Here is a 26354-nt window from a genome sequence, read left to right on the forward strand (position 1 = left end):
GGACTGGTGCTGAAGCTGAAGCTCCAATATTCTGGCCACCTGGTGCGAAGTGCTGACTCTTTGGAAAAGACCCTGATGCTGGGAAAGATGGAAGGCAAAAGGAGAAAGAGACAGCAGAGGATGAGATTACTGTCTCCATGAGCATGGATTTGAGCAAACTCTGGGAGATAGTGGGAGGACAGAGGAGCCTGGCATGCTGCAGTCGATGTGGTTGCAAAGAATCGGACAGGACTTAGTGACTGAACAACAGCGTGGATCAGCACTTTAAGACCCCAAGAATAAGGGCATCCTTAGATGTTGCCACAGGCTAGTTCTTGTACTGCAGTAGGCTAAGCCTGAAAGTAAGAGGAGTTGGGCAATGGAGTTTCCAACCAGGCAGCTCTCTCCCAGTGACAGAGCCTTCTGTGAAAGGAGGACATACATTTTGATGAATCGCTTGTATTCATAATAGTTTGACAGGTCTTTAAAATAGGTCCTGTGAGTTCAGTTCAGTTCAGTTGCTCAGTTGTGTCTGACTGCGACCCAGCACACCAGACTTCCATGTCCATCACCAACTCCTGGAACTTGCTCAAACTCATGGCCATTGAGGTAGTGATGCCATCTCATCCTCTGTCGTCCCCTTCTCCTCCTGCCTTCGATCTTTCCCAGCATCAGGGTCTTTTCCAATGAATCAGTTGTTTGCATCAGGTGGCCAAAGTTTTGGAGTTTCAGCTCCAGCATCAGTCCTTCCAATGAATATTCAGGACTGATGTCCTTTACTTTTGACTGGTTTGATCTCGTTGCAGTCCAAGGGACTCTCAAGAGTCTTCTCCAACACCACAATTCAAAAGCATCTATTCTTCGGTGCTCAGCTTTCTTTATGGTCCAACTCTCACATACATAGCTGATTATTGGAAAAACCATAGCTTTTACTAGACAGATCTTTGTCAGCAAAGTAATGTCTCTGCTTTTTACTGTCTAGGTTGGTCATAGCTTTCCTTCCAAGGAGTAAGCATCTTTTAATTGCATGGCTGCAGTCACCATCTGCAGTGATTTTGGAGCCCCCCAAAATAAAGTCTCTCACTGTTTCCATTTGTTTCCCCATCTATTTGCCATGAAGTGATGGGACTGAATGCCATGATCTTAGTTTTCTGAAAGTTGAGTTTTAAGCCAACTTTTTCACTCTCCTCTTTCACTTTCATCAAGAGGCTCTTTGGTTCTTCTTCACTTTCTGCCATAAAAGTGGTGTCATCTGCATATCTGAGGTTATTGATATTTCTCCTGGCAATCTTGACTCCGGGTTGTGCTTCATCCAGCCTGGCATTTCTCATGATATTCTCTAGTTATAAGTTAAATAAGCAGGGTGAAAATATACAGCCTTGATGTACTCCTTTCCCTATTTGGGACCAGTCTGTTGTTCCATGTCCAGTTCTAACTGTTGCTTCTTGACCTGCATATGAATTTCTCAGGAGGCAGGTAAAGTGGTCTGGTATTCCCATCTCTTTCAGAATTTTCCACAGTTTGTTGTGATCCACACAGTCAAAGGCTTTGGCAGAGTCAATAAAGCAAAAGTAGATATTTTTCTGGAACTCTATTGCTTTCTCCATGATCCAACGGAGCTTGGCAATTTTATCTCTGGTTACTCTGTCCTTTTAAATCCAGCTTGAACATCTGGAATTTCACGGTTCATGTACTGTTGAAGACTGACTTGGAGAATTTTGAGCATTACTTTCTAGTGTGTGAGATGATTGCAATTGTGCGGTAGTTTAAACATTCTCTGACAGGGCCTTTCTTTGGGATTGGAATGAAAACTGACCTTTTCCAGTCCTGTGGTCACTGCTGAATTTTCCAAATTTGCTGGCATATTGAGTGCAGCACTTTCACAGAATCATCTTTTAGGATTTGAAATAACTCAAATGGATTTCCATCACCTCCATTAGCTTTGTTTGTACTGATGCTTCCTAAGGCCCACTTGACTTTGCATTGCATGATGTCTGGCTCTAGATGAGTGATCACAGCATCATGGTTATCTGGGTCATGAAGATCTTTTTTGTATAGTTCTGTGAATTTTTGCCACCTTTTCTTAATATCTTCTTCTGTTAGGTCCTTACGATTTCTATAACCTGTGAGTTACTTACCATCTTACCCTCAGAGTAAAGGACAGTGATCACTGAAAGAAAAAAAGTACTATTTCCAGGAGAAAGAGAAAAAGGTAGAGAGGGACAGGAATGGGAAAAACTTTTACTTTATCATTATACCAACAAACTGACTGGAATATATTTAAATTATTAATAAAAATAAATGTATTACAGATATAAAATGTTCTTTTTAAATTATTTCATCTGATTCTTATTAAAAAAATCCCAACAAGAAGCAAAATCAAACTTTTTATCATCATTTTACAAATAGGAAGATTAACACCAACTATGGGATAGTCATTTTTTGGTCAGAATTTATGATTGTCAATTTAAATCTCTTTAATAACTTTCTATGTAATTGTATTTTGAACAATTGTGGTAGTCATCTTATGTTAACATACTCCCTATAGTGAAAAGTAGCCTAATTTTTGATTAAATATTATCTTCAATACCTGCAAATGCAGGTATTATATATTTTTAAAATTATACTATCCATTATCATAGTGTTTGATTATAAAAAAAGCTTTCAACAATAGACTTTTATTTTTATCATCATGTTTAGAATTTCTCCAGGTTCTATATTGCTTCAGTGTTCCCCAAATATAAAAAAAATTCTAATTTTACTTGCTATAGATACTTAGATATAACATTTCCATAACAGTTACATTAGTTCTACCATTTAAGTAATCAGCTTCCGTTAGTGTTTTATAGATGTAGAAATATATTCATTTAAATAATATTGAAGTGGTAGTTTTTCTGGCATTGTGGTCAAAGATATTTAATCTATTTGATGACAAAGATGATATGAAAATCTCAAGCCTAGTGTATGTCAGAACATTCCTTTGCTTCTTTTCATTATGTCACTTTTAACATTACGGCTTTCTTTTGTTTTAATTTTCATGTTTGTTTTCTACTGGTTTAGAAAATAAGCGTATTGGGGAAAATGTGTGAATACATGTACTATGAAAAATATATACTAGAGGTCATTATTCGAAGTGGACAATCTGTATCATCTATGTGTGTGTGCTTAATTGCTCAGTCATGTTCAACTCTGTGACTCCATAGACTGTAGCCTGCCCTGCTCCTCTGTCCATGGTATTCTCCAGGCAAGAATACTGAAGTGGGTTGCCCTTTCCTTCTCTAGGGGATCTTCCTGACCCGGGAATCAAACCTGGGTCTCCTGCAGTGCAGGCAGATTCTTTACTGACTACGAGGGAAGCCCCTATATCATCTCTGCTGCTGCTGCTGCTGCGTCTCTTCAGTCGTGTCTGACTCTGTGCAACCCCATAGACGGCATCCAACCAGGCTCCCCTGTCCCTGGGATTCTCCAGGCAAGAACACTGGAGTGGGTTGCCATTTCCTTCTCCAATGCATGAAAGTGAAAAGTGAAAGTGAAGTCGCTCAGTCGTGTCCGACTCTTCGCGACCCCATGGACTGCAGCCTACCAGGCTCCTCCGCCCATGGGATTTTCCAGGCAAGAGTACTGGAGTGGGGTGCCATCGCCTTCTCCGATATCATCTCTAGGTCTATGAAATTTTCACACGAAATCTTTTACCGGTAATTTGAAGTCATTCTTCTATTAGTAAGTTTGGTACTCTCTGGGGAGTTTAATTGTTATTGTCTTCTTCAGTAATTTATTCATCAGTGGGAGACATTCTTTTCAGAATTTTGATTGAAAGCCTATTTTCTTAGCTGGAAATTAGCAACTGTGTTTGTGGAGTATCTTAAAGAAGAACAACAGGAGTGCCAATTTAGAGAACACTTGATAAAGGAAGTGCTTTCTTGAACACTTAATTTTGGATAACCTGCTTCACTATACAAATAATTGTTTACCATTGAACTACAGAAATGAGGGGAAGGAAAAATCTTAAATATACACATTAGCTTTAAAACATATTCTGCTGCACAGGACATTTTAACAGAGAGTTTTGCAATGAGTGAAAATGAAAAGTGAAGCGTTTGTGTGTGTATGTAATGCATAATTACATATAGAGTACCATATGTATATATGTTAGTAAAGACATTTTGTTAGGTGATATACATATATGTAAAGAGATAAAACATAATACTTATAGGAGGTATAAAATCTAAATAACTGGTTATATATATATGTATGTTGCATACATAGGTACATATGTGCTTACACATATACTTACACATATGTGTATGTTACATATGTTTGTGTGTGTACACACACATAACCAAATGGTTTATCAGAGTATACATTTCCCTGGGATATGTGCTGCATTTGTGATGTGGACACAAATGCTAAGAAAACAGAAGGGTAAAACAGAAGAAAGGCTGGATTAAGTCTCAAAGGATTCGCAGCACATGGAAAACCAGAAAAGGGGAAAAGCAACACAGTGGCCCTAGAGGAAGCGCTGGAGTTAGAATGCCAGGATGACCTGGGCAACATGAAAGAAAGTATATGGCAAGAATTTGAGGTCATATACATTGTAGAGGTGAGCTCTGGATATGCTGTGTCCAGTATAGCATCATCTGAATTCAAATATCAGCAAGTTTGATCACACATTGGCAACACTGTCCTCCTGTTCAGGTTTCTCTAAATATACCATTGTGGCTAATTGTACTCCTGACAAGACTACCTACTTACCACAGTTCATGTTTCCTGCCTGCTCCCATTCCAAGCCATTTCACAAATCATCACCTCTCTCCAAATAGCTTTCTCAATCTTCTTTCCAAAAATATGTCACTATCTCCTCCAAGAGCTTACTGACTACTCCTCTTTCTTTGTGACAGTTTCAAAAAGACTTTCCAAAAAAGTTTGACTAAACACTCCATTCATTCCAGCAAATACTTTTGCTGAGGCTGGGCCAGATTCTCAAAGCTCTTTCTCCTTTGTCCTCTGTCTGAAGTTTATCCATTTATCCAGCTTCCATCCCAGCTCACATCTTATCGTCACAGACCTAATCACCCCAGTCTGAAGTGGTCCCACCCTCTCCTGAACTCTTATAGAATTTACTGTCTGAATAATTCATCCAGCAATGAATCATGTTCTGCCTCGTGACATCTCTTTTATAATTGTCTGGTGCTGTTATTTAAATATTTTGGTCTTTCTTTTTTCTCTCTTCACATGATTATATATCTCTTTTCTCACAAAATAGCACTTATATATTTTATATTTGCCACAGTTCCTGACTCACCACATTGAGATATAGGCATTTAGTAAATTATCTGCTGATTTGAGTTGACTTTCATTATATTAAAACTCATACAAAGAAATTCCCATCATTTTGCTTTTTATTTTATCTAAGGATTGTGAGTGATTAATTTGGTCCCTCAAAGAGCTTTTTCTGCTCACATCTATCCCATCTACAAATGATGTGATTCTGAAAAAAAAGTGACATCAGTGAACACAGGGTTAGAATATTAACAATAGGAAAGTTTCTCAGCATAGCAGGAATCATGTAACAAGGTAAAGAGAAGTAAGATCATTATGTGTTCATAGGATTAAGAATTTAATATAAATTCACTTGCAAAATATATATGTGACAAGCATTAACAAACATTTCTTGTATTAATGATTAAAAGAGATTTTAATATTCAAAGCTGCACAGTTGCTGTAACAGCTTATGGAGTTTTAGCTTTTATATTACAGATAAAGAATAAAACCAAGACCTGTCATTATAATGCTTGTTCATATTGAACAAGAGCTGATCGGTCACAGAAGTGTTACCCACTCGGTTTGTATCAGCTCTAGCATAACGTGGTCGAGGAGGAGATTGAGATAAATGGGAAGAACGACAGCACACTCAGGTGGTTTCATAATAGGTGATAAACTGTTCCACAAGCGCTCACCCATGAATCAGTGCCAGCCTGGAGACTTCATATAAAATCTCCTTCATGCTCTTTGTACTGTTTCAAATCTATTCAATGACTTGGGCATTCTGAAAATGTGTGATTACTCAGAAGCAAGGAGAGATTGACAACATGGACCAATTGGCACTTGGGACCTAATTTTACAGAAATAAACTTATATGTATGTGTATGTGTGTGTGTGTGCATAGTTGCACACGTAGGAAATTTGTATAAAGGCAACTCTGCATCTAATCTAGTTCCCAAGTACAAATTATGGACAATTGCCACGAGTTATATATACAGCATTAAAATTTTTTTGATTTACTTTTGTGTTGGTTTGAATTTATTATTTGGCTTAGTTTTAATTTGAGTTTGTTTGTGGAAAATTCATGTGTATATTTGGGGATTGAAAACTGGTCACATGGGAAATAAGGAAGGAGGTGAGGTTGTGGGTTTTTAATCTTTTCAATTTTTATCTTAGTGTTGTGTGAAAATTGTATAAATCTTAATTGTGCTGAATTTGTTCATAGTGCTTTTCAGGTCTACTGTAGCCTTCTACTTTTCTGTATATTTATTCTATTAATTTTGAGAATTTGATATTGAAACTCAAAATCTTAATTTTTATACTATAAAAAATAATTGTAATGTATAGTGTTTTATATTTTCTAAGTCTCCTGTAAATGTGTAATCATGCTTTCATAATTTAAAAATAAAAAGAGAAAAAATAAATAAAATGAATAACCAACAAGGACCATCTGTACAGCACAGGGAACTCTGCTTAATGTTATGTGGCAGACTGGATGGGACGGGAGTTTGGGGGAGAATGGATACATGTATGTGTGTGGCTGAGTCCCTTCATTGTTCACCTGAAACTATCACAGCACCATTAATCAGCTGTTTCCCAATACAAAATAAAATGTATGTTTGTTTGTTTTAATAAAGATAATACTTTGGAGGTCTGCATTTTTTTTGCACAGAGAAGGGGAATTCTAATCATTGTGTTGTAGCTCTGATGGGTAAAGCAATAACCAAGGAATGGAAGCCATGAGGAGATGGATTTTGGTTACATTTAAGGAAGAACTAACCTTTAGAGTAAAGGTCAGAAAAGTTAGCCAATGGAAATCCTCAGATTCACTGAGGAATATCTTCCAGGGAATCTATTTAACCAAAACCTATTGGATTAAGTGATCGTTATACAGTTGACGCTAATCCTAGGACCACTTTGGTTTTCAAATGCATGTTGGACAGTTTCACCTTCCATTTTTTAATTTTTAATTTATATTGAGGTATAGTTGATTAACAATGTTGAATGTTTCAGATGTACAGCAAAGTGGTTCATTTATACATACATGTATATCTATTTTTTCATTTAGGAGTCTTACTGTATGAAAACAGAGCAGTCACATACCTAGTATGGGTGCCCTTCCTATGAATCACAGACTCTCCTTACAAACTATAAGCAAAACTTGTCTAATTTTGTGGTTTTGCTTTAAATGGCTTCTATATGACTTCCCTGGTGGCTCAGACGGTAAAGCGTCTGCCTGCAATGTGGGACACCTGGGTTCGATCCCTGGGTCAGTAAGATCCTCTGAAGAAGGAAATGTCAACCCACTCCAGTAGTCTTGCCTGGAAAATCCCATGGATGGAGAAGCCTGGTAGGCTACAGTCCTTGGGGTCGCAAAAATGTCATATTCAACTGAGTGACTTCACTTTCACTTTCTATATATTTTCTAAAATGGTACCATTTTTAGTGTTTATAATTACGTATTTAAAAATATAAAGTGAGGTTGAGAGTAAGATAATCTCTCTGAATTGTCTTCAGGAAGATTCTCTGTTAGATTTTAAGTTTCTGGTCCCTTCAAATACTCAGGGGCATCTGATCATCATTTCAAGGAGTATTATTTAAATATGGCCTCTTGAACTTTGGAATGTCTCCCTCACTGCTACTATTGTAGCTCTGGGCCTCACTAGTACCATGTTAGTTTTCTAACAATGGCATTAATTCAGTTTTTCTTTCCTAAATTGACCTTCTCTATAACTAACTACTGATTGTCATTTCAATATTACTACAGAAGAAGTCTCCTCAAGTTCAGTGGCTTAAAATAAAAACTACCTACTCTTTCTTATGACTCTACCAGTTGACCAGATTTTTCTAGTGATCTGGGCTGCTCTGAGAAACACTCACCCTTAGGTCTTTGATCAGTGGAGGGTCAGCAAGATACTTTTTCCATCATTGCTAGGTTTGGTCACACATAACACATCTCACCTGGGCTGTCTGATTGACTTGGCTCTGTTCAATGTAGCCTTCCTTTCTTCAGCAGGCTCACTTGTCTTTATTCTCGTGGAGGAGTCAGGGTTTAAAGAAAGACAGTAGAAGTGTGGAAGTCTGAGTCTTGATGTTCAGCTCAGAACAATCTTGCTGTCACTTCTTTTGCATTTCATTGGCTATAACAAGGCAAAAACTAGCCCATATTCCAAGTCTCTACCTCAGGACAGGTAGAGCAGCAAAGCCACATTGCAAAGCATGTAGTTACAGGAAAGATGTGGAGACTTAGAGCAATTTTTGCAAGCAGTCTTCATATAGATTCATTGAGGGTATACCAACTTTAAGCCAAAGAATTCACAGGGACTGTCAAATGCCTAAATTGAATCAAATCCAAACTTTCCAACCTGTGATCAAGGGCCTAATCCTTCCTACATAGCTTTCTCTAACAGCTTGCACAATGGGCCTGCTCTGCCTGTAAAATAGTGCCATGGTTTTGTGGGAAGAGAAGTTATGGCCTCAGAAAAATTGACCACAACTTATAAGGCATGTGAGGCATTAAAGCCTATAGTCTATAATTTGCACCTTAGACCTATCTCAGTTTTTTTGTTTTGTTTTGACTGTATGTCTCGTGTACTGAATTGAGTTGTTTGGTGAGAATGCTTCTAAGATGGCTCCAGTGGTTCCTGCCTTCCTAAGTTTTCATGGTCTTGTACTATCCCTTCCTCTTGAGTAACTTGCTTCTAGCCAAAGTACTAGAAAAGACCCTGATGCTGGGAAAAATGGAGGGCAGGAGGAGAAGGGGGTGACAGAGGATGAGATGGTTGGATGGCATCATCGTCTCAATGGACATGAGTTTGAACAAACTCTGAGAGATTCAGGGAAGCCTGGCGTCCATGGGGTTACAAGGAGTTGGATGAAATGAAACAACAAGAATACACTGTCATAGATGAACTTCACTTCCATGATTATGTTACACAAGATTGTGACTTCCGTCTTGCAACCATGATCTCCCATTGCCTCCTCAGCTTGCACATATCAGTAAAGCTGGTGACATGTTGGAAAGGCTCAGGGGTCAAGGACCCGAGGGCAGCTTCTAGCCAACAGTCAGTAAGGAGCTGAAACCTGCAGTTCAACAGCCCATTGGCAACAGAACTGTGACAGTGATGATGTAAACTTAGAAGCAGATCCTTCCCTAGTAGAACCTTAAGATGACTACAGCCTAGCTGACACTTTGATTGAGAGATTCTGCAACAGAAGACCCAGCCCAGCTGTGCTGAGGTCCTGCCCTATAACTGCTGTGAGATTATACATATATGGTCTAACCTGTTACATCTGGGGATTATTTGTTATGTAGCAAATATAATTAACACAAATTGTAAGTATTTTCTATTAGAAATTTATTTTCATGAACAGAAGGGAGTGAGTCTGCCATATACCTCAATATTTAAACCTTTTAAGCATTCTCGTTTTTGGTGTATCCTTGAATCTTAGGACTTCCCAGGTGCCTCAGTGATAAAGAATCTGCCTGGCATCGCAGAACACCTGGGTTCGATTCCTGAGTCAGGAATAATCCCCTGCAGAAGAGAATGGCTGCCCACTCCGGTATTCTTGCCTGGAGAATTCCATAGAGAGAGGAGCCTGGCAGGCTGCATACAGTCCATGGGATTGCAAAGGGTCAGACATGACTGAGTAACTAACACTAAGCATGCGGCTAAAAGACCAAATTCCGTATCTATTTCATAAGATTGTTGTGAGAATTAAGCAAAATAACAAATGAATTGTTCCTAGTACAGAATCGTGCCATGAATTTCATCTCCCTCCCTTTCTCCTCTTTCTTCATAGTGTTCTCTGTGCCATTTTCAATTGATGTGTCCCTTTTACATTCCATATTTTTGAATGAATTGATTAAAGGAAGATATGAAATGCAGGTAGAGGGGGTACAATTGATTCATTTTTACCGAATTAGTCTTATGATGGGTTGCAGATTATTTGTCTTAGCCTTGGCTCACCTGAAAGTGGAGCCTGAAGCCAAGGGTTATATGCTGATATTTTTAAAGAGATTTCATCAGGGAAGCAGGAGTGAGTGACAGTGAGCCAAGTGAAGGTGTGTTACTAAGCTGGGCTGCACTGAGTTAAACAACCTGCTTTTCATCCCGAGAGGCAGGGGAGAAGCGAGAAGCTTGGGCATGATATCAGCACTCTAAGACCACAGCTGCATCCAGGTGGTTGGAAGTCACGCCAGAAGGGATGCCATATCTCCACCTTGGGTTGGAACCAAAGGTAGGAGAGCTGAGAGGACCCAGAGCATTACAACACGTACCTGGAGAGGGGTTGACAGTTTCAGAGGCAATTTTCTGAAAAGGTTGTGTTGTAGACTGACTTTGTGCCCCCCCGCCCCCCCAAAAAATTCATATGTTGAAGCCTAGTCTCTTATGTGATGGTATTACGAGGTGGGGCCTTTGGGAGGTGATGAAGTCATGAATGGGATTAGTCCCCAAACCCAAGAGACCCCTGATGGCTCCCGAGCTCATCTGCTGTGTGGGGACAGTGAGAAGAGCCATCTATGACTCCAGAAGCAACTTCTCACTGGACCCCATTCCACCAGATGCCTTCACTGTAGACTTTCAGCCTCTGGAACCATGAGAAGGAAATTTCTGTTGTTTATAAGCCACCCAGTGTATGGTATTTTGTTAGAGCAGCCCAAACAGACTAAGGCAGGTTGTTAAGTCGACCTAGTTTTATTGCCTTATATTATAAAACAATGTAATGTGTCAATCTAGGATAGATTATAGCCCAGCTGTGAAGATGAAGGTAGGGTTTTGCTAGAGATCAGGTAAAAAAGTGAAAAATGAAAAATGTCAGTCACTTTAAGACTAGGGGCCAGAGGGATCAGAAGGTGTGAAAACCATATTCTGTAAGAGATACAGGAGCACTTTGTGTACCGAAGAGCAAAACATCTTGAAAAAAGAGGAAAATTTGACCCAAATCTGGAAAATAATGCAAAATTAAACATATAGAGCCTTCTCAGTTAAAATTAATGAGGGACACAACTGCTACGAATATCTGAAGGGTGTTAACAGGAAGAAGGGAGCATAATTACTTAGCACCAGACCCGTAAACATAATTAGGAATAATGGTATGCAATTAAGAAAAGAAAAATTTAGTCACAACATTATGAGAGTTCCTCTGTGTTCGTGACATCTATTAAGCTATGGCATCATTTTCCAAAGCAACTGGGAGGAGTCCTGTTCTCTGAACCACAGAGGATAAATGAAACTAGGCAGCAAAAAGAACACCTCCTAGTGCTGACAGAACAAAACAAAAAGAGATGCTTAGCAGCCTGAATAGGTCTGTATCTTGGATTTTATGTGTATCTTTGAATTGGCAGCTTAGAGAGGAGAGAAGTACCAGGGTTTCTGTTCTTAACTCTTGCTATTTACTGTGCGTGACCTCGCTGTTTTGTGTTCGCATGAAAACCTGGGGCATTTGCTGAATAGCCCTTTGTTCACAAGGCAGTATCCATCTCAGCCCAAGCCTTTAAGGTCTCTCCTGTACTTCTAAGGTGAGCCTGACAATGGAAACAGCACTTTTAGGGCAATTAGAGTCTTTAGTATTCTTTTCTTCCTCCTAAAACATCTTGACGCACTCCTTTTTAAAATAGATGGGGATTAAGCAGTGATCTGTTGCTAGATAAGAAAAGGGCAAAAGAGGGTGAGGGCTCTCAGCTCCAAGATTCCAAAGTGATTACTGCAAAAGTGGCAAAAGAATACAGAAATCGGTGGCCTATTAGAGAGACCTCAGATTGTTAAATGGGGAACTAACAGTAGGAAGAAAAGGGTAAAGAAAATTGAATGGTAATTTTTTATAGTCTACTATAAAAAATGCCAATGCTCCAACTCTGGTTGCTTTAATAACTCACAAGACATTTAGGCTTTTGCAGCAATTGTGCACATTTAAGGAACAGGAGTTGGCCGCAGTGTAAATATTCTTTGACTGATTAGTATAAAAATGGTCCTTCCTTCCCATTTCCCTTTGTGATGCTGACAAGACAGTGACCTGATGGATGCATGAATTATGTATTTTCAGAAGACAGAGCTTCTAGAAATTGAGGAGAATACTTATTTTATATTGTTTTGTGCTTTCCCTACAGAGGGAAATATGCTTAAATTGGCTGTGGTTAATTTATGAGGGCTGCCATCTTCGTTTAATCTCCAGTGCACAGAAATCTGTTCTTCGCACCTTTATTTCTAGATATTTTAGGATATTTCTGGAAAGCAAGCTGATCTGTGCCTTTTCATAGGAGTAAAAAGCAATCAGAATTGGTTATGAGTTCAGTAAAGCTAAACGATATAGATCCCTCTCAAATGTCATTCCCATCCAGAATGTGACAGTGTTTAAATTCTCCTTTTTAAATTCAGTTCTTTAGGTGAAGGTATAATTTCCTAAGTACCCTTTTAAAATACAAATATGTTGTTGCTATTTAATAATAATAATATTTATTCCATGGCATTCTTGAAAGGATTATATAAAATGACTTAATGCCTTTAAAGTGCTTAACATAGAGCTTGGCGAAGAGTAAAGATTTATTAAACATCATTTTATTATCATTATGAGTGCTGTCATTACAGTTATGATTACTGCATTTACCTGTATAAGAAATAACCTCACAGCATTTTAATATAATGGCAAACCTTGACTTGTGACTTCTTTAGCAGACATCAGGGCCCTGAGAAATAGTGGATAAGGTAGAAAATTATTCAGGAGAGTGTGGGAAGACCAGTTAGAATGGTGCTAGAGGCTGGTCTCCTCCCCATTTTGCTGGGTGAGCCTGGAGGTGGCTCAGTGGATGAATTAGCTCAGCAAAATCCCCAGGCTAATTCCAGTTACTGGAATAGGTGATGGTGCTCTGACTCTAGGCTTTCCGGGTGGCTCAGTGGTCAACAGTTCGCCTGTGAGGCAGGAGGCGCCATGGGTTCGATCCCTGGCTTGGGAAGATCCCCTGGAGCGGGGCATGGCAACCCACTTCAGTATTTGTGCCTTGGAGAATCCCATGGATACAGCAGCCTGGCAGGCTATAGTCTGTACTGTTTCAGAGAGTCAGACATGCCTGAAGCGACAGCACTCATGCATGGGAATGATGCCACCTTTTGAACAGGCCATCTTCTATAGTTACTTTGGAGTATAAATATTCAACACCACCCCTGCCCTGCTGCTACCTACCTCCACATCTATTCCTGTAACTATATAGACTGTTACAGGTTCAGGACCTCTCTGTACAGGATTGCCAGCTACAATGCTGTGTGCCCAGCCTGGGCTGTAAGGAGACCGCTCAGGGGACCACGTGTGTTCCACTCCTTCTCTGCCTGTGAGTTTTGCCCAGTAAATCCTGTGTCTGTACTGTATGACATTAATAGTGTAGGTCCATGGGTGCTTTGCACAACAGGTTGGGGTGGGCAGATGCCTCATTAAGAAAGGAATACAGGCTCTTGGGTAACTCGAGAGCATTGTACCCTGTTAAAAAAGAGAGTGAACAGTGCAAATGACTCAGAAGTTATTAGCTCTGCATAAAATTCACAGTGGTATGTGACCCTTGTTACAAGGAACACTAGTGTTAACACTAGCATTTTCCAAAGAAAATTGATACATGAAATTTTAACTTGGTTTATTTATCTTTTTCCCTGATCTCTGTTCCCTGATACAGTGTGCTAATTTCTAATGCCTTTTAGTTCATTTGCCAATCAAAGAGGCCATTAAAAGTTGGATTAATAATTAGTGATTTTGATCAAAATGTTATTATGGTCATTTGAAATATTATATACAGAGGCATATATATTACTGTTATCTGTTTCTAATTAGAAATTAATTATCTACCACTAATTAGAAGTGAATGACACACTATTAAGTGAAGCTTTAAATATAGTAGTCATACTAAATAAGAAATAAGAAAATGTCAAAAGAGATTCTCCTTCCCCAAATATATTTAAATTAAAAAAAAAGAATCAAGATGATCTTCTTTATTAAAAGAAGTGTGTTTGAGATAAAGGGAAGAAATCTTTATTTCAGAAAATCACTAAAACAGAAAATATAGACAGAAATAAAACCACTCCCATCTGACAATGAAGAATGCCCATCTCTTAACAGGCAGTATTAAAAATAAGTAGGTCGTAAAGATGAGAATGTAAAATGCTATGATATTGGCTTCTTATCTTTAAATGAAATTCTAATTTGACTCTAGCACAAGGAAAAGGAATGAATACGGTATGTTTTCCCTTGCGAGCTGTCAGGATGATAAAACTGAATACTCTCTAAATCAGCTTTTCCATGGACAGCTGGTTCATCATCATTAGTATGTATATCCTTATTAATATCTAGGCCACTCAACTATAGGAGAAAACTAGATTGATGCTCTTTGAAATTCTGCACTACTCCAATCAGTTGCTAAGGTCTACACACAAATATCAAGCTATAATGAACAAAGAAATACTATTTGTTCTTACTGGTTTCTTCAAAAAAGGGACAATATTTTACTATAGCATTCTGTTCTAAAAATATCCTAAAGCTTAGACTTATGCTTATCTTAATAGCATAGACTATGCTTATTTAGATGGCTACATATCTGTGCACGTCTTACTCCCTTAGCTCTAGAAGGAGCTGGACATACTGTGTGGGTTGATGCGCTTTCTCAGATGGCCCATGTGCTCTGGTGGGGGGCAGAGAGCCTTTAATTTTCAAGTGAACTGAATTAAAATAATTGACCATAATATCTGAGTTCCTATCTAAGAGTTTAGTTATATTTCTTGTGATCATCAGGTAAAAGAAGCATAAGTGATCAACTCTAACATTTATTACAAATGCAAAATCGAGTCAAAGACAATTAAGTGAATTACTAAAGGACAGAAAGCACAGCAAGGACGTGAATTTAGATCAAAAGCCTAGGGCCCTTTTCTAGACCACACTGCGTGCAAGAACATGAAAACCTTTCCTGATGCTCTTATCAACACGCCCACATGCTTTGTCCAATGTTGGTATAGAATTTCTGGTACTCAAACCCCCCAAATCCCTGGTGGCTTAGTGGTAAAGGATCTGTCTGCCATTACAATAGCTTTAGGTTCAATCCCTGGGTCAGGAAGATTCCCTGGAGAAAGAAATGTCAACCCACTTCAGTATTCTTGACTGAGAAATCCCATGGACAGGGGAGTCTGGTGGGCTTGCAAAGTCAATGGGGTTGCAAAGAGTTGGCCATGACTTAGTGACTAAACAAACAAAGCTCCAATAATATACAGTATTTTAGGCAAATGGAATTTTCCCTGCCTCTCTCCCTCCCTCTGTCCTTCCTTCCTTTCCTTTTACCTTCCTTCCTTTTCTTATTTCATTTACTTTTTCTTGTGTCATTTGATTTCTTTTTCTCCACTAACTGGTGGTTGAAGCTATTTGAATAATAGACTCTGCCTGAGGAGTGCATTCCTCTGATAAACCATAAAATCACAGGAATTTTTCTCAACCAAATGTTGTTTCAGTCTTATTTCCTATTCTTGAGCCATAGAAGCAATTTACTTTTCAATCCTTAAAGATCCCCAAATCTTGGACTCTATTCACTTGCATTTATACTCTCAAACCAGAAGCTCTTTCCTGAGCTCATTCTTTATTTTAATACTCAAAAATAAGGAGTGAGAAACGAAACACATAATGTTGTAGCTCTCACTGCCTCCTGAAGAAATTGGTTTGTGTTCAGAGTTACCAGAGTTTACCTAATGTTTTGACACATCTTATCAGGGCTCTCCAGCCCTTCAGCCTCGGAATGTATTTTCTTTTTTTTGCCATCAAGAGAATGTACTTTAATATAGGAAATTAGGACGTAATCTTTGGGAAAAATAAAGTAATTCCATGTTTATACCCCTACATTGAGATTCTTTTAAAAAATCAGGTCTTCTTAATTATGTTTTAATATTTTTCTTCATTAGATATTTTCATTTATGCAAAAATAGACCTTCTTGATTTGAATGTCATGTCATCTATATTTGATTTATTATGGAATGTATTTTCTTATAAGCCCCAACCTCTTGACTATTGCCTTTCAACCTATTCAGTGGCTATGTCTCTGTTTTCCAGGCTTGTCTTATTATAGCACCCCAATTCAAGTTTCCAGCTTCTGTATCACACATAGACTTCCATTGTAAAAGAATAGTAAGCATTAATAAATTTGAACAATCATATTTGTAATAATTCCAAAGCAATATATGTTATTACTCACCTAATAATGAAAAGTGGTTGGGTGGGGTTGGCAAAGTAAAATCACACCAAAGTTAACCAGTGAGGAAGATTTTATCCAAGACTATTTCAGTAAGGGAGAGAGGTTGAATGTGACTGAAACACATGGCTGGGGAGATTTTAGGCACTGGAGTGGGCTAATGAGAAAGTGCTGGAGGATTTTTTTTGGGGGTGTGTGGTGATCAGTTATTAGTGTGTTTACAAATGTTTTCCTCTGAGATTAGGCTATCTGTGTTTGCTCTTGGCCATCCATTGAAGTAAGACTTCCTCCCTCCCACAGGGACTCAGAGACAAGAGTGTTATCTCTTTCTATCTTTATATTTCAAAGATAAGGTTCTTAGGTCCTTGAGGAAGATATGTTCTGAGTCATAAAGTTGGAAGGAGGCTGGGAGATTTACATACATTTCAAAGGGTAGAGAAAAATGGACATAGGTTTCTAAGGTGAAGCTTCATCACCAGCTGAAGGAGGAAGAGCATTGAGAATGAAACATAAAAAGTATTTATTGGCCAGAATGGTGCACTCCACTTTTGCTCACATCTATTCACAGTAGTCCCCCCGCCCACCCGCCAGCTCTATTATCTCCAAAGGTGGCTAGTGTTTGTGACCTTAAAGAAGAGAGAACACGAATTTTGCTAGCTGTTTTTACTGCAACCAAATATTTACTAGGATCCATGCCAAATCAGTAAATAGATATGATATTATTTAAATACTGTGAAAATAACCTGAGAGGCAAGTATTAGTGTCCTTATTGTAGAAAGGAGAGCTGAAACAGAGAGAGATCAATACCTTGCTCAAGACTCACTCATGTAAACAATAGCTGAATAAAATTTCAAATTAAATCTTTAGGGGTAAATAATGGCACCCCACTCCAGTGTTCTTGCCTGGAGAATCCCAGGGACGGGGGGAGCCTGGTGGGCTGCCGTCCATGGGATTGCACAGAGTCGGACACGACTAAAGCGACTTAGCAGCAGCAGCAGCCCACAATCTTTACCTTTATGATATAAACACACACGCATATATACTCAGAGGGGAAGCGGGGGAGAAACAGAGAATGTATATGTGTGACTATGTGTGGAGAGTGAGAGAGAGGAAAATGCAATTTTTTGTTGTTTGTTCCTCCTAACAGATGACCATATGGTGCAGTATCAATGGCATTGTAATTAATCACATATATTTTATTACAGTTTCCCCTCAATTCTTCTTCAATACATTTCTACTTTCCTAAATGCCTCCCTCCTATTCTGTCTCTATCCTTGCCTTTCTGTCGCCCCACTTCCATTCTCTTCATTTTCTCATGGTGTTTAACCTCAGATTACCCAAACTTTATTTGAATAGTACCTTTTTCAACTCAGTTAGTATACCTTCAACAAATTATGCATTATATACAAAAGACAGGGGCTTCCCCGATGGCTCAGTATAAGAGCTTCAACAGTCACAGGTTTGATCCCTGGTTTGGGTCGGTAAGATCCCTGGGAAGAGGAAATGGTAACACACTCCAGGATTCTTGCCAAGAAATCCCAAGGATAGAGGAGCCTGGCAGGCTAATGTCCATAGTGGTCACAAAGAGTTGGACATGACTGAAGCGACTGATCATGCATGCATGCATGCATACAAAAGACAAGAAGGGTATAATTTTTTGGAACATGAATCTCAGGCTTGCCTATATAGTCTGATTTTTCAGAAGAAAATGATTATGGAAAATGACATTGCAAAACACAGAAGAAAAGAAAAAAATGAGAAATATTAAAACATACAGGGAGATAGTTCAGTTCAGTTCAGTCGCTCAGTCGTGTCCGACTCTCCGTGACCCCATGAATCACAGCACGCCAGGCCTCCCTGTCCATCACCAACTCCTGGAGTTCATTCAAACTCATGTCCACAGAGTCGGTGATGCCATCCAGCCATCTCATTCTCTGTCGTCCCCTTCTCCTCCCGCCCCCAACCTTTCCCAGCATCAGAGTCTTTTCCAGTGAGTCAAGAAGGGGATAAAACATACAGGGAAGAAGACAGAAGAGAAATAAAAGATAAGGAAAGTCAGGAATTAGATAAAGAAAATACAAAAATGAAAGAATTGGTCTGCAGTTAACTGTACTGCATCACTCTAGAATTTTTTAAAAAATAATGAATATAATGATTCCCGGATTTTTTTAAACTTTTAACCAAAAATGAAAGATGTTGAGTGAAATGAAAGATGTTTCTGAAATGTGGAGACATACTTTCTAAAGTTTCGCTGTTGAATTTTGTGTTGGGTGTACTTTATATAATAGACTGGGTCCATGTAATCACAGTGTATGAAGGTCTTGTCCAAATTACACGCAGTGGTTGCCTGCCGCAGAATGAAGGTGCACTATACAACTCAAGGCAAAGCCGACATTTTTATATCACAGCGCGATGTTGCTCGGGTTTTCTGTCTTTGGGACAGATTTTATATACAGTCCAGCTTCCTTGAGCTTAACTGCTAACGATGAACTTAAAATGTTGTTCATTTAAGTCAGAGGATACACACACAAACATACACACACATTTTCTCACTTATGCTTAATTTCTTCTATATAATGTAAGTTTTCTTTAAAAAAAAACATGAGTCTGCATTTACAGATATCCCCTGCAGTGGCATAATATGAATCTGTGTGATGGCTTATGGTGAACGGTGCTGCTGGATTCGTGGTCTTCAAAGGAGAAAATTTAACTCCAGGACCAAAGACAGGTCTCGGTCACTCAGAGCCTTGTGTGCAAAATTTTATTTAAAGTAACAGGACAGAGAAAGCTTCTGACATGGACACCAGAAGAGGGTAGAAAGAGAACCTGCTTCACTAGTTTAAGTGGGACCTTATATACTTCTCAACTAGCTGCCGATAATAGATAAAAAGAATACCTCAAGGTTGTAAGAGTTCCACCAGACCCTTTCCCAAGGCATACCTCCGAAGATAACCTCAGTACAAGATTAACTAGGGAGAAGGGTTACACGTCTCTGGGCAAGGTATACTGTTGCTGTGTAATCAGGGGGGTATACACCTTGAGAAACAGGTTCCCAGGCAAGATTTGTTACAATTATAATCATCAACATAGAGTCTGAGAAAAGACATTGTGCTGTGTGATCCTTAGTTCCAGGACCTAAAGAAAGGCCAGTTCTCGGGCAAGATACATTGTTGCACAAGGCTTAAGGAAAGCTTGAGCAATATTGGACTCCTCCTTAAAGGGCCTAGGCCTGCCTGCCTAAGCTTTTAGCTTTTTCATGTATTTCAGTGCCAACGTGAAATAGCAATGACATGTCAATAAAAAGAACATGATTTAGAATTGCAGTATGAAAATATTTTACACAGGAAGATTCTAATATTATAGATATGTGTGTATAAATTCATGCAAAAGTAGTTATTGATCAAGCCCTGTTCTAGATGATGAAGAAACAGTGGAGGCCAGAGCAGACAAAATCTTCATGAAGCTCTAATCCTAGTCCTCATATAATTACCTGCCTAGGTTTCAAAATATGCACATCAATTTAATATTGTTGATACTCAATTGCTAAGTCGTATCTGACATTTTTCAACTCCATGGCCTGCAGCATGTCAGGCTCCCCTGTCCTTCAGTGTCTCCTGGAGTTTGCTGAAATTCACATCCATTGAGTCGGTGATGCCATCCAACCATCTTATCCTGTCATACCCTTCTCCTCTGCCCTCAATCTTTCTAAGCATCAGAGTCTTTTCCAGTGAATCAGCTCTTCTCATCAGGTGGCCAAAGTATTGGAGCTTCAGCTTCAGCATTAATCCTTCCAGTGACTATTCAGGATTGATTTCATTTAGGATCGACTAGTTTGATCCCCTTGCTGTCCAAGGGACTCTTAAGAGTCTTCTCCAGTACCACAGTTTGAAAGCATCCATTCTTTGGTGCTCAGCCTTCTTTATGGTCCAAATCTCACATCCATACACAACTACTGGAGAAACCATAGCTTTGACCATATGGACCTTTGTCAGCAAAGTGATGTCTCTGCTTTTTAATATGCTGCTTAGGTTTGTCATAGTGTTTCTTCCAAAGAGCAAGCGTCTTTTACTTTCATGGCTTCAGTCACCATTTGCAGTGATTTTGGAGCCCAGGAAAATCTGTCACTATTTCCATTTTTCCCTCATCTATTTGCTGTGAAGTAATGGGACCAGATGCCATGATCTTAGTCTTTTGAATGTTGAATTTTCAGCCAGCTTTTTCACTCTCCTCTTTGACCTTCACAAAAGAGGTTCTTTAGTTCCTCTTCATGATAAATAATATTAAATGTGGTAATTTATCATATATGGGCATATTTTGTATCTTAATAAAGCCCATTATTTACTCATTATGAAAATGATAAGAAAGCAAAAATGGTATTACCCAAGGGAGAAAAACAAAAGGAAACAGAGCAAATGAGCTAAGTCTCAGCAACATATTCTGGAAGGGTGGAAGAGGGATACTTGAATGAGTTATAAACTTAAGTGTCTTCTGTATTAGGGGTTGTGAACCCTGCAGGTGGGGGGAATTGTTCCTGCAGAATTCCTAAAATACCTTGTGGTTGGAAGTACCAGGTAGTGCAGAAGGCACAGGGGAAGAGCAGCCCAGCTTCCCAGGTGGTGAAAAAGCTTCATTCTTTGGAGAAATTGAGCAGGGGTGTGCTCTTTTTATGGACACTGGGCATAGTCTGGCTAGTAGAAGGCAGGAATGACACAGATGGTGAAAACAGAAGAAATAAATGGGAATCCACAGCTGCAGGGGGTCTTCAGTCTTTCTTGCTTTTACTTCTCAGAGGGAGGATGACCAGCCATAAAGATCCCCCTGGAGAGGTTATGTGGTTCTGCTCTGATGAGTCATCATAGCCCAGAGAGAAGACCTGTGATTCTCAGTGTTTCAGGGTTCCTGGCTGTCTGGTTACGAGAGTAGGAATTGGGGTGAGTCTCTCCTCCCACTCTGTGTTGCATTCAATCTTCCTGATGAAGACTTTGTTTTTGATACTCTCCATGACACCTTCCAGGTCTTACATTTTATAGTTCTGAGGTTTCTGAATAGAGAATGAGCATACAAAAACATTGTGCATAAAAATCAATTGAATTTAAAATAAGTTAAACAGTTCTGTAATTTTCCTCAACTACCAGTTACAAGTTAGACTAGAATTTAAGATTCAGTTTTTAGATTTGCAATAGAGAGGCATCTTCAAAGAAGTAATTTTGAAGATAAGGCATCTTGCTTTATAGAACTTCCTCCATTCTAGTTTCAGAAGACCAATCATGACTCAGGGACTAGAGTAAAACTTATCAGCTGCCCCTGATTCCAAAGTTCTGGGGACAAGGGAATATTTAATGTTCAAAAAGTATTGTCATATTTGACCAAATATGGTCATAAGTTTTTGTTTAAAGGATTTTTGTTTTCTTTTCTGGATCGTTAAATGTTTCTCTCAATACTCTATGAATAAAATGAAAATGACAGGGTTCTTTTTTCTCTATCCCCTGAGGCAATTCATGTATTACTAGTTAAAAATATTTTGATTAAATTGAAAAGAAAATTTTCACAGACATTTTTGTGAAAGTTGTCACTGAAAAAAAGTAACTTGCATTTCCAAAACTTTCTGAACCACTTTCTCCTAATTAGCGCATTGTCCAACTATGACAGAATGAGACTAGTTTTTAAAACTTAAACACTTTACCCTTAATTTTTTTCCAATTTTGTTGAAAACTAAGAAGAGGAAAAAACTCTTGTATAATGCACTGCTGTGAAAGAAAAACTTAATTTTTGCCTTTTGGACATTTTAATTTGTACCCATCTTATTCACAACTATTATAACCTTACAGCTTTCATAACCTTATCTAATGAGAGATTTTCTGATTGACTCTATTACCTTGTCTGAGCGTGTCATATAATTTATCAGCTCATTTGAAGTGTCCTTTACTAAGACTCTACTGCAAAAATGTCATGCTAATATAAACAAACATTCCTGCATATGATGACTCAAATACAGTCCTGAGATGGTGTATCCTGTTCTTTTTAGCTCATTTAAAATAAAACCCCAACCTAGCAGATGGCTAATAACAGAATCCTTAATTGTTCTGCAGAGAGACATGAAATAAAAGATGTTACTTTGATTTATCAAAACTTCTGTTTCTGATCACAGCTTTAAAGATAACCTTAGGCTCTTTTTCAAATTATAGTATAAAACTTCCATTTGTAAGAGACTTTCATTTAGCACATTGCTACTATTTTATTAATTCCGGCCTCTAATAGTTAGCCTTGAATAAAGCTAGAGCCCAATTGTTTTATTTGACTTATTTTTCCATATTGCTTCCTTCTAGAGTCTGATTTCACACATAATGCATATTTTTCCTTGTATAGTGCATTTTGTTTCCATATTTACCCACATAGCATTCTTCAAGATTTCTTTTTCTTTTAATCCATTTCTCCATTATGCTTTGTATATATTGTTAACATTGAAATACACTGTTCAGTTTTGACCCACCTTTAAAATACTTAGAGAATCCTATTAAGTCATCAGTATCCTCTGTCTTCCGCCTAAATGTGATTTGTCAGAGTCTGTATGTTTAACTAACCTTTGGTGGATTTTTAAGGCACAGTTCAGGGAGATACCTGAGGCAAACCTGAATTTGAACTAGCAAGGATGATGTCTTACCTGGGAAGCTATCACCGTAGAGTACCTTGGAGCGATTACCAGTGCCGTGATGATGGACAGGGTTAGGATGAGGCCTGTAGCAGAGAACTTGAAATCTTCACCCTGATCAAGTGTATCACCATAGGGACGTATGGCCACAAAGTTTCATTTATTTAATTTAGGTTATGAATACATTTAAACTACTTCAGTGTTCTCCTAAATATTGAATTGAATGGAAATTTCTGGTATATATATACACACACACACATAGTTTTTAAATGCAAGTGGAGGGGAAGGAGGAATTTATTATATATAATATTGATATATATGTAAATTTATAAATATACAATTTATATATATAATATAAATGAATGATATCATCTGTTTGTACTTGTTTCACCTTTACTATGATAATAGAGGTGCTTAGGTGATTATCTTTACCCTTTCTAATCATTTTTGCTTTTTCTTCCCTGTATTCCTTATTTTAGATTTTTGATATTAGTTAAGTGGTATTGACTTAGTAAACTATTTTTGCTTTGATTATTTCTGGTGGTAAAGTTAAGTAAAAAGGTAAGTAAAGCTTAGAATTAAATGAAGAGAATAGCAATAAACAAAGCTCCATCAATTTCACAGAAACATGACACACTCACATATTTCTGTATTTTTGAATATCCCAGAACTATAGGTCTCTTTTCCATTTTCATTGAGAGCACCTATGTTTTCTGAGGTAGGACACCTCCCTGACTCATTGCATTTTAACCTCCTCTTTCTCCTCACTCATTCCTTATTCTGGAACTGTCTCTTGGCCACTTTTTAAAGAAGAGTCATAGGAAGAATTTGCAGTAATTATAATGCTCCATGATGTGCGTTTACTTTCTCACAAGTGTAGTAAGTAGAAATTGTTGTCAGTATGTTGTTGCTAAACTGATGTACAAAACATAACTCAGGAGCAGACACCTTTTAATATTCTACAAGCAGCTACCTGAAGATCAGGTAGGTAGCTAGGATTAGGGAGTTGAAGTTAGCGAATGACTCAACTTTACAATATTTTTGGCAAGAACACTCCTACTGTGAGATAAATGAAATGAGTGCTGTTAAATATGTTTTATCCATCACAAAATAAAAACCATAAGGTGCTCTTAAATATTTCTTTTAATTATTTACAATTATCCTAATTGTACGATCATAAAAACCTTTTAAAAAAATTTGTTGTCCAGTGTCAGTTTTCCTTTAATGATGGCACGTTTTTATCATTAATATTCTAATACTAGTATAATATTTTCAATTTTATATCTTATTCTGATTTTATATTTATATCATGTGAACCTGGTTAATGAATCTTTTCTGGTTATGTTAACGAGTAAGTTTTCTCATATTAAAAGTTTAGGAACTGACATGGTAACATGGCAGATTTACCAAGGTCTTGAGAGCTAGTGTGAAAGATCACGCGGCTATTTATTACCTGTGTAGCCATCCCAACACTGGCATATGGGTTCATGCATAAGGCTTTACAATCTTTGGAGAAATTTAAAATGAAGTCAAATAGTAGTATTATGCGGTTATTTCTGTGATTTTTGCTCTTACTTGCTCTTTTTCAGTTCTAAGATTGGAAATGCAAAATCTTCTCACGAAGTGCTACACCCCACATAATTTCTAAGTTCCCACTGGGTATACTTAAGCTTCAAGCACATCCTATCAGCTGACATATTTTGCCTGTATTTTTCTTTCTGTGTCTTTAACTCCAGGCCAGACCCGCTTTGGGGACACTTGACAATGAGAATCATTTATTTGAGCAATCCTGTGAACGTCTGGAACTCACTGATGTCATTTTCACTCTGTTTCCACCTTCTTCTGTCTACTCTTCCAGTTTAGAGCCTGTGATTTGTGAAGATCATTACTACTTATTACTACTACCTATTCAGTTCAGTTCAGTCGCTCAGTCGTGTCCGACTCTTTGCGACCCCATGAATCACAGCACGCCAGGCCTCCCTGTCCATCACCAAATCCCGGAGTTCACTCAAACTCATGTCCATCAAGTCTGTGATGCCATCCAGCCATCTCATTCTCTGTCATCCCCTTCTCCTCCTGCCCCCAATCCTTCCCAGCATATAACACAGATAGTGTATTAAAAAGCAGACATTACTTTGCCAACAAAGGTCCGTCTCGTCAAGGCTATGGTTTTTCCCGTGGTCATGTATGGATGTGAGAGTTGGACTGTGAAGAAAGCTGAGCGCTGAAGAATTGATGCTTTTGAACTGTGGTGCTGGAGAAGACTCTTGAGAGTCCCTTGGACTGCAAGGAGATCCAACCAGTCCATTCTAAAGGAGACCAATCTATTACGCCTTTGCAAATATGCTCAAATAACTTTCCATTTTGCACTCATGTTGCTGAATGTTGTTGGAGAAAACTCACACACACATGTCCATGTTGATGTCACTATACATGTGTAATCATCAATTTTAAGACAAGACTGTAAACTGTGAACTATAAGCTTTATAAAATCACTTTTCTACCAAATCATATCCTTTCATAACCTTTCAAACTTCTTACTGTATCTGTTTCTGTAATTTCAGTGGTTGCCCTTTCCTTCTTGGGGGAAGGGGAATCTCATGTATAAAGTCTCTCACCTTGCCATCACCAAGTCTTTCTATCTGTCAGCCCATCTTCCCCTATAATCTTAAAGAAGAGACTCCTTATCAAAGGTCAGTGCATCTGCACCTGATTCTCACCAAATCCCTTTTTCCTTATCAGGATTTTTCTCTGGCAATTATCTCCGCTCTTCCCTCTGTCATCTGTTACTCCCTCACAGATGAATGGTTGTCCTCACCATCCATACATGCTCCAGTAAGCACCGATATAAAGTTTGTTTTCTTAATTACATATGCTTTCTTCATATATTCCCCACTTTTTATGAAAGCGTTTTTTTGTTCATCTCACTTCTTCAAATTCTGTTGCATCCTCTCTCCATCTGGCTTTGTCAGCTTTCCTGACCTTCCACTGAAAGGATCAACAAAAACCCCATTGTTGCCAAGATCAACAAATTCCCACAAAGGTAGTGGTTGAAATAACATAAATTCATTCTCTTACAGCTCTGGGGGTCAGAATGCCAAAGTGATTCTTACGGGACTAAAACAAAAATTCCAGCAGTTCTAACTCCTGCAGGAGATTCTGGGAAAATCTATTCCTTGTCTTTTCCATCTTCTAGGATCTGACTCATTCCTTCATCCTGGCCCCACATCACATTCTCTCTCCTCCCTCTGCCCC

The sequence above is a fragment of the Moschus berezovskii genome, chromosome 17, assembly GCF_049115385.1.
Source record: "Moschus berezovskii isolate FMDL1 chromosome 17, NW_MosBer_1.0, whole genome shotgun sequence".
Lineage (NCBI taxonomy): Eukaryota > Metazoa > Chordata > Mammalia > Artiodactyla > Moschidae > Moschus > Moschus berezovskii.